The sequence below is a fragment of the Piliocolobus tephrosceles genome, chromosome 2, assembly GCF_002776525.5.
Source record: "Piliocolobus tephrosceles isolate RC106 chromosome 2, ASM277652v3, whole genome shotgun sequence".
In the NCBI taxonomy this organism is placed as follows: Eukaryota; Metazoa; Chordata; class Mammalia; order Primates; family Cercopithecidae; genus Piliocolobus; species Piliocolobus tephrosceles.
Window position 1 is genome coordinate 147,647,038 of NC_045435.1, and position 9,701 is coordinate 147,656,738.

At 44.1% G+C, this 9,701-nt stretch overlaps 1 pseudogene; it reads left to right on the forward strand.

Moving 5' to 3' along the window:
- The first annotated feature begins 8,080 nt into the window (after positions 1 to 8,080).
- On the forward strand, positions 8,081 to 8,181 carry LOC111539547 (annotated as a pseudogene).
- Positions 8,182 to 9,701: the final 1,520 nt, after the last annotated feature.

Genomic DNA, 9,701 nt, shown 5'->3' on the forward strand with positions numbered 1-9,701 from the left:
GCCCACCACCACCCCCGGATAATTTTTGGGGTGTTTTGTTTTGTTTGAGGCAGAGTCTTGTTCTGTCACCCAGGCTGGAGTGCAGTGGTGTAATCCTGGCTCACTGCAACCTCCGCCTCCCAGGTTCAAGTGATTCTTCTGCCTCAACCTCCCGAGTAGCTGGGACTACAGATGGGTGCCACCACGCCCCGGCTAATTTTTTGTTATTTTTAGTAGAGATGGGGTTTCACTGTGTTAGCCAGGATAGTCTCAATCTTCTGATCTCGTGATACACCCACCTCACCCTCCCAAAGTGCTGGGATTAAAGGCATGAGCCACCGCGCCTGGCCTAAGTTTTGTATTTTTAGTAGAGATGGGGTTTCACCATGTTGGCCAGGCTAATCTGGAACTCCTGACCTCGTGATCTGCCTGCCTCAGCCTCCCAAAGTGTTGGGATTACAGGTGTGAGCCACCGCGCCCAGCCCACAGTGGCCTTTTAAAAACACATTCACTCACTGCAAGTTCTTCCTTCTCCACCACACTCCTTACTCTTAAGCCATGGCATCATCTCCTACTTTACAGGGAAAAAAAAAGAGGCATCATCACTCAGGAATTTATTCAAATATTATCTCACTTCCCAATTCCAACATATGGGCAAATTTGCTTCCTTTGTCCTGTTAAACTAGATGAGGTGTCTTTCCCTGCCTCTGAGATCAATCTGATACCACCGCCTGGCTTCCTCAGATATCTCTATTCAACTGTCTTCACCCCTCTTTCCTGTGCCCTTGACTATTCTATTTCCATAGATTCCTTCCTATTTAAATAGGCTGCAGTAGTTTCAGTTAAAACACCTATTTAGATAAAAGCTAAAAGTAATTACTATCTCTGTTGTACCTTTCTTTTTCTCTTCCCTTCGAAGTCAAACTTTTTGAAAAATGTGTCTCATGTATGGTTTCTGCATTGGCATCCTCATCTTCCAGTCAGTCTCTCCCTTCCATTATCTCACACATTTCTCTATTGACTCTAGTGTCACAAAAGTGTGTCCAGAATTTGTTCCTTCCAGTGGGTTCTTGGTCTCACTGACTTCAAGAATGAAGCCACGGACACTCACTGTGAGTGCTACAGTTCTTAAAGATGGTATGTATGGAGTTTGTTCCTTCAGATGTTCAGATGTGTCCAGAGTTTCTTCCTTCTGGTGTGTTCGTGGTCTTGCTGATTTCAGGAGTGAAGTCACAGACATTCACAGTGAGTGTTACAGCTCTTAAAGGTGGCACGTCTGGAGTTGCTTGTTCCTCCTGGTGGGTTTGTGGCCTCGCTGACTTCAGGAGTGAAGCCACAGACCTTCGCAGAGAGTGTTATAGCTCATAAAGGTAGTGCAGACCCAAAGAGTGAGCAGCAGTGAGATTTATCGTGAAGAGGAAAAGAGCAAAACTTCCACCATGTGGAAGGGGACCCGAGTGGGTTGCCGCTGCTGGCTCAGGTGGCCAGCTTTTATTTCCTTATTTGGCCCCACCCACATTCTGCTGATTGGTCCATTTTACAGAGTGCTGATTGGTCCATTTTACAGAGTGCTGCTTGGTGCGTTTACAATCTTTTAGCTAGACACAGAGCACTGATTGGTGCATTTACAATCCTTCAGCTAGACACAAAAGTTCTCCAAGTCCCCACCCTACCCAGAAGCCCATTGGCTTCACCTCTCAACCCGCCCCCCTAAACAGGACACTCCAACTGCTGTTGGGAACTGGGCAATGACCGCCCTAGCTACTTCCTGCTGGATAGGGGCAAAGAAGGGGCCCTGCAGTCGTAGTGTCCTCCAGAGGGCAACACTTTAGGCCAGCGAAAGGGCCAGTGGGTCGGTCCAAGGGTCCTCAGTAGAAGTTGTTAGTTGAGCTCATTTGGGGTTCCATTTGTAAGACCATCTGTAGCTTGATGGCTTCAATCCTAGAGGAAACAAATTTGACAAGGAGTTAAAAAATACAGGGCCCAAAGGTGAGTAATAGCAAGATGGCTGTCACGGGACCTAGAAAGGGGAGAAGCCATGTTGCCCAACTCCAGATGTTGGTATAAGAGTTTGAAAGGCATTGTCTGATTTCAGAAGCCTTTTCCTGTAAATGCCAGGCAGGATCTCATACTATTCCTGACTGGTTAGTGTAAAAACAACACTCTTCCCCTAAGAAGGTGCAGAGTCCTTCTTTCTCAGCAGCAAGAAGGTCTAGGCCTCGGCGGTTTTGGAGAGTCACTGCTGCTAAAGAGTCTATTTGGGATTGTAGAGTAAGGATAGATTTCGTTATTTCTTACAAACTGTCTGAGAAATCCTTTGAGAGTGTGTGGTAGTAGGATAATGAAGTAGATAAACTGGCTCTTCTGGTTCCTATAGCAGTAGCCATTCCTAATCCTATAAGTAGGGGTATTAGTTGTATGGCCCTGCACTGATGGACTTGAGCTTCGAGGGGCACTGATAGGGTCTGATTTCCATACGATTGGAAGTTAGGATAATACATGTTACACTGTTAACTTTTAGCAAACTTTACTTTTGTTGAAAACCTTTTAAGTTTGGGATTTTAATTTTTCTTTGCTATTAATAAAACTTCTTTCAGTCCATATTAACTAGGAATTGGTATAGATGGCTCCTTCCTGATTCTGAATGTACTTTATGGTTTGGCTGAATGCAAACAACTCACATGTTTTAGCAGACCAATTACTAGGCAATTTTCCTAACTCTGCTTCTACAAGAGTTTCCTTATCACTTGCTGAATACCCGCTGTATCTTTTTTCCTTAATCACCTAGGAGGAACCATCTATCCTCCCATCCCGAAGGGAGTTCCTCCTAGGTCTGGTTGGATCTTTGTATGGTAATTAGCTAAGATTTAGATCCCCTGTTAGGAAACCTACTGGGTTAAGGATTTTTGATAGGAAGACTATGGGTTTTCAGTGGCCTCAGTGCTTTCGGGCTACGCCCTTGTTTACACTGACAACAAGGTGGTATTGCAGTGTTACAGGGTTACAGAGAAGGCCTTCAATTATCAATTATAGGTTTTAACTTTACCCTGGCTTTTAAAGGAATAGGGTACACTGTTTTTTCTTTACTACTTCCATCTCTCTTTCTCTTTGACTTCTTCATCTCTCTCTTTCTGACTCCCTCTTTGTCTGTCTCTTCTTTTCTCTTCGACTTTCTGTGTCTCTCTCTCTCTCTCTCTGACTCCCTCTTTGTCTCTTCCTCTCTTTCTCTGACTTTCTGTCTCTTTCTCTCTCCTTTCTACTGGTCTTTCCTTGCCTCTGCCAGCTGCTTATGCTGCTGTTCTCCCTCTCCTTCCCCTTTTGATGGCTTCGGCAGTGTAAGACTGCCACCTCCTTGGGTTTTTGCACTGCATGCAATAACTCCATAATTTCCTTGTGGTATTTAATGCGGGTTCCCCAGAGGTTAGGAACTCCCTTTCTTTCCATATTGCAGCATGGGCACATAGGATTAGATAAGCATACTTGCTATCTGTATGCACATTTATTCTTTTTCCCTTTTCCAGTTCTAAGGCTAAGGTAAGTGCCACTAGTTCTGCTATCTGGGCACTGGTCCCTGGGGTAAGAGGCTTACTTTCAAGTACTGTTACTATGGCATAACCTGCCCTTCGTATCCCATTCTCCACAAATGAATTTCCATCAGTATATAGGTTAAGGTCAGGATTAGCTAAGGGGACTTCTAAGAGATCATCTCGGGTAGCATAAGTCTGGACTATAATTTGTTGGCAGTCATGCTCAATTGGCTCCCCATCCTGTGGGAGAAAAGTGGCAGGGTTGAGGGTCGCACATGTATGTATTTGAATCACTGGTCCTTCAAAGAGTAGTACCTGGTAGCTAAGCAGGTAGTTATCTGATAGCCATAAACTTCCTTTGGCACCTAGTATGCCATTTACGTCACGAGTAGTTCAGACAGTGAGATCCTTTCCTTGTATTATTTTGAAAGCCTTTGACACTAAGAAAGCCACTGCCACAACTACCCGTAAACAGTGAGGCCAGCCTTTTGCTACTACATCAATTTCCTTACTTAGGTATGCCACTGGTTGTGGGGCTGTCCCATGAGTCTGAGTAAGGACCACAAGAGCTATACCTGCTCTCTCTGTGACGTATAAAGAAAAGTTTTGCCCTATGTGAAGGCTTAAGGCTGGAGCTTGAGTTTGTTCCTTCCAATGCCCAGACTTCAGGGTTGATTTCCTCCTCAAGCAGGGGACAACAAATGGGTAACTTGTTTCCCATATTCATGTAGATAATAGCTCCAACTTTGGCTAATATATCCCTCCCTAATAAGGGTATGGGACTTTCAGGCATCACAAGAAAGGTATGTGAAAAGAGCAAAGTCTCCCAATTACAACTGAGGAGGTGGGAGAAATACCTGGTTACAGGCTGTCCCGGGATTCCTCGGATGGTAACAGACCTTGAGGACAGTTGTTCGGGACAGGGGATTAACACTGAGAAGGCCACACCAGCGTCCAGGCGGAAGTCAATTTCCTGGCCCTCAATGGTTAAATGTACCAGGCACAGTGAGGGTAATGACAGAGAACCTTTGCCCTCTGGGGCAGTGTGCCTTCCAGTTGCTGCCTGGGCATAGCAGACATGGGTGAGGGGGCAGCTTGTTCTCATTGGAGAATCTTTTTTAAAGTGTCCTTGCACACCACACTAATAACAAGCCCTACCATGTGATTGGCCTGCTCCATTTTCTGTCCTCTCTGAACCACCAAGGTTTGTTTGTCTGAGGGCCATGACTAAGGCTGCAGCCTTTCCCTGATCTTGCTTTTCCTTTTCGGCCTGCTCCTCTTGGTCCCTATTATAGAACACCAAGGTTGCCAGGTTTAATAATGCCTCCAGATGTTGTTCAGGGCCCAGGGCTCACTTTTGGAGCTTTCTCTCGATATCTGCGGCTGATTGGGTAATCAACTTATCTTTTAGGATCAACTGACCCTCGAGGGAGTCAGGTGACAAGGGAGTACATTTCCTTAAGGCTTCCTGTAGCTGCTCGAGGAAGGCAGAAGGCTTTTCTTCCTTTCCCTGAGTTATGGTAGACATCATTGAGTAATTCATGGGCTTTTTCCTAGTTCTCCTTAGTCCTTCTAGAACACAGTGGGGCTCCATACTGGGGACAGCTTGCTGACCAGTATGGAATTTGTCCCTTTCTTCAGCTGTCATTCTATCATTCACTTGACTAAGATACCAGGTATCTCCAAACTCTTAGGCTGCAGCTAAAGTCGCATTCTTTTCATTAAAGTCCAGGGTTTGATCTAACAGTAGCATGACATCTCTCCAAGTGAGATGGAAGGTTTGCCCTAGACCCTGTAGGACATCTATGTACCTATCAGGATCATCTGAAAACTTCCCCAGGTCTGCCTTGATCTGCTTTAAATCAGAGAGGGAGAAAGTACATGTACCTGGGTTGGGCAAAATTCCCCTCCCCCTATAGCTTGAAGGGGACATAACCAATAGCCCGGGGGGTTTTTGTGGTCCTTTGGAGAGTTCTTTGCTTGTTTCCTCCTGGGCAGGGGAGATTAGAGGAGGCTTATCATTAATAGGATGTGGAGCTATGGGGAGGCTAGGATATTGGGGTAAGCTGAGAGGTCCTCTTCTGGGATGTAAATTGCAAGCTTTGCATAGTGTGGATTCACCTTCAATGAAAAGAAAGCTTCAACATAAGGTATTTCACTCCATTTGCCTTCCCTCTTACAGAAAAGGTCAAGCTGCAAGATAGTATTGTAATTTATACTTCCCTCTGGTGGCCATTTTTCCCCATCAGAGAGAGAATATTGGGGCCAAGCCGTAGTGCAGAAAAATATGAGCCACCTTTTTCAGGGTTTGCAGGTCAAATTGGTCCCAATGGCTTAGGATGCATTTCAAGGGTAAGCCTGTTGATGCCTGAGTGTTTCCCATCCGAAAGACAAAACCGCTCAAGATTGTGGTTTGTTTGTTTCTCCCCCCTGCCCAAGAACCCGCAAGGGTCCTGGACCCTGCTGATCAGAATAGTTGCACTCACCAACACAGCAGCAGAAATGCTAATTTTCCTCCTAGACCACAAGGAGGACTGAGGAATGTCAGATTTAGTGGCCCTTCCCGACACATTCTCAAAAACCTGCTAGAGTCCTAAGCATTCTCCTGTTAGTACTGGGACTTTATCCCTGTCCTATAAAGATGTTATGCCTCAAAAATGAAGTGGAGAGCCATACTCTGAGGGAGGGAAGGGATCTCCAGAGTTGGAAGAGTCATGCCTTTTGTCCTCACTTATATGAATAAGAAAGATACAATTTCTGAGGTTCCCTATATCATAGCTTCAAAAATAGCTTTTGTTAGGCCTGCTTGTCCAAGGAAGGATCCTAAAATTCCAGATAGTACCCCCTACGATGGGACTTTGAGCAAAAATTATGTCTTTCTGATTGGTGAGCCCAGGTGCCTAAAGAAGGGAATAGAGTCCTGGAGTTTATACTAGAAATTATTCTTATAAGAGAAACTAGAAAAGCACCAGAAACAGGGAATGGTTTTTAGAAGCAGGACTAGCCTTGCAGAAGAGAAGCAAGAGGAAGTTTGTCTGACAGGCATTAGGACCCAAGAGGCAAGGGTCAGGATACATAGGATAGATGGGCAAGTCTCACTTGGGCCACGTAACTTTGAGAGTTCCGCTTATGGCCACAGGGTCAACCAACTCATTGTCGAGACCCCGGAGCTGAATGGCTTTCTTCTCTGTTGACCCTCGGCTCAGCCCGGAAGTACAGGAAAAGCAGAAGCTGGTTATAGTCAAACCAACACCGCCAACTCCAAAGAGTCAGTGGTTGTTAGACAGCCCTTTCCCAGAAAGCCTGACACCCGTATCTTTAGTCCAGCGGCCATGCTAGTCACTTTAATTGGCCAAGAGGTGCCCAGTATTTAGCCCCCGAATTCTAAGGAAAAATAGGACAGAATAGCAAGAGAAAGGGGTCCGATGGTACTCACCACTTGGCGATAGGCAATAGTCCCTTCATATTCACCAAAATGTGTCCAGAATTGGTTCCTTCCAGTGGATTCTTGGTCTCGCTGACTTCAAGAATGAAGCTGCAGACACTCACAATAAGTTGTACAGTTCTTAAAGATGGTGTGTCTGGAGTTTGTTCCTTCAGATGTTCAGATGTGTTCGGAGTTTCTTCCTTCTGGTGAGTTCATGGTCTTGCTGACTTCAGGAGTGAAGCTGCAGACCTTCACAGTGAGTGTTACAGCTCTTAAAGGTGGTGCTTCTGGAGTTGTTTGTTCCTCCTGGTGGGTTCATGGTCTCACTGACTTCAGGAGTGAAGCCACAGACCTTCGCAGTGAGTGTTACGCCTCTTAAAGGTGGCGCATCTGGAGTTCTTTGTTCCTCCTGGTGGGTTTGTGGTCTCGCTGACTTCAGGAGTGAAGCCACAGACCTTTGCAGTGAGTGTTACAGCTCATAAAGGTAGTGCAGACCCAAAGAGTGAGCAGCAGCAAGGTTTATTGTGAAGAGCGAAAGAACAAAGTTTCCACAGTGTGGCAAGGGCTACCTGAGTGGGTTGCCACTGCTGGCTCAGGTGGCCAGCTTTTATTCCCTTATTTGGCCCCGCCCACATCCTGCTGATTGGTCCATTATACAGAGTGCTGACTGGTCCATTTTACAGAGTGCTGATTGGTGCATTTACAATCCTTTAGCTAGATACAAAAGTTCTCCATGTTCCCATCCAACCCAGAAGACCAGCCAGCTTCACCTCTCAAAAGGAATAGAACAATTGTGTTGATAAACATAGCACTTATCCACTTTTATCTTCCTAGACATTTTTGATGCATTTGACATCCCTAATATCTCCATCACAGTTGAAACATTGTATTATTCTGGAGTTCTCTACTCTCTAGTTGTCTCTCACTTGGTTAGCTACTCTTTCCCAATCTGCAGGAAAAAGACTTCTCTAAAGGCCTGAACCTTAAATGTTGTTATTCCCCAGGGTTCCATATTCAACTCTTTCTTTCTCCACCACACATTCTTCCTAGATCCTGTCATTTATATGTATGTGGCTTCGACTACCATCTACATACTGATAATATCACAAAGGTATATGTTGGATCCTCCATGATAAGAACAAATAAGGTGCTCGTTTGGCAGTACATATGCTAAAATTGTAACGATACAGATTAGCATGAACCCTGCACAAGGAAGATATGCAAATCCGTGAAGCATTCTGTATTTTTCAGTGTTTACAGGGATATTCACACCACAGGAGAAAGCAGGAAAAATCTTAAATCAACACCCTAACATCACAATTAAAAGAACTAGAGAAGTAAGAGCAAACAATCTCAAAAGCTAGCAGAAGACAAGAAATAACTAAGATCAAGCAGAACCGAAGGAGATAGAGACACAAAAAAACCATCAAAAAATCAATAACTGGTTTTTTGAAAAGATAGACCACTAGCCAGACTAATAAAGAATAAAAGAGAGAAGAAAAAAATAAACACAACAAAAAATGATAAAGGGGATATCACCACTGATCCCATAGAAATACAAGAAATACAAGCTACCATCAGAGAATACTATAAACATCTCTACGCAAATAAACTAGAAAATCTAGAGGAAATGGATAAATTCCTGGAAAAATACACCCTCCCAAGATTAAACCAGGAAGAAGTTGAATCCCTGAATAGACCAATAACAAGTTCTGAAATTGAGGCAGTAATAGCCCACAAACCAAAAAAAGCCCAGGACCAGATGGATTCACCGCCAAATTCTACCAGAGGTACAAAGAGGAGCTGGTATCATTCCTTCTAAAACTACTCAGGGACTCCTCCCTAACTCATTTTATGAGACCAGCATCATCCTGATACCAAAACCTGGCAGAGACACACACAAAAAAAGAAAATTTCAGGCCAGTATCCCTGATAAAGATCGATCCGAAAATCCTCCACAAAATACTGGTAAACCGAATCCAGCAGCACATCAGAAACCTTATCCACCATGATCATGTCGGCTTCATCCCTAGGATGCAAGACTGATTCATCATATGCAAATCAATAAATGTAATCCATCGCATAAACAAAACCAAAGACAAACCCACATTATTATCTCAATAGATGCAGAAAAGGCCTTTGATAAAAGTCAACACCCCTTCATGCTAAAAATTCTCATTAAACTAGGTATTGATGGAATGTATCTCAAAATAATAAGAGCTATTTATGACAAACCTACAGCCAATATCAAACTGAATGGGCAAAAGCTGGAAGCATTCCCTTTGAAAACTGGCACATGACAAGGATGCCCTCCCTCTCCACTCCTATTCAACATAGTATTGGAAGCTCCGGCCTGGGCAATCAGGCAGGAGAAAGACATAAAGGATATTTAATTAGGAAGAGAGGAAGTCAAATTGTCTCTGTTTGCAGATGACATGATTGTATATTTTGAAAATCCCATCGTCTCAGCCCAAAATCTCTTGGTAAGCAACTTCAGCAAAGTCTCAGGATACAAAATCAATGTGCAAAAATCACAAGCATTCCTATACACCAATAACAGACAAACAGAGAGCCAAATCATGATTGCGCTCCCATTCACAACTGCTAAAAAGAGAATAAAATACCTAGGAATTCAACTTGCAAGGGATGGGAAGGACCTCTTCAAGGAGAACTACAAACCACTGCTCAAGGAAATCAAAGAGGACACAAACAAATGGAAAAACATTCCATGCTCATGCATAGGAAGAATCAATATCGTGAAAATGGTC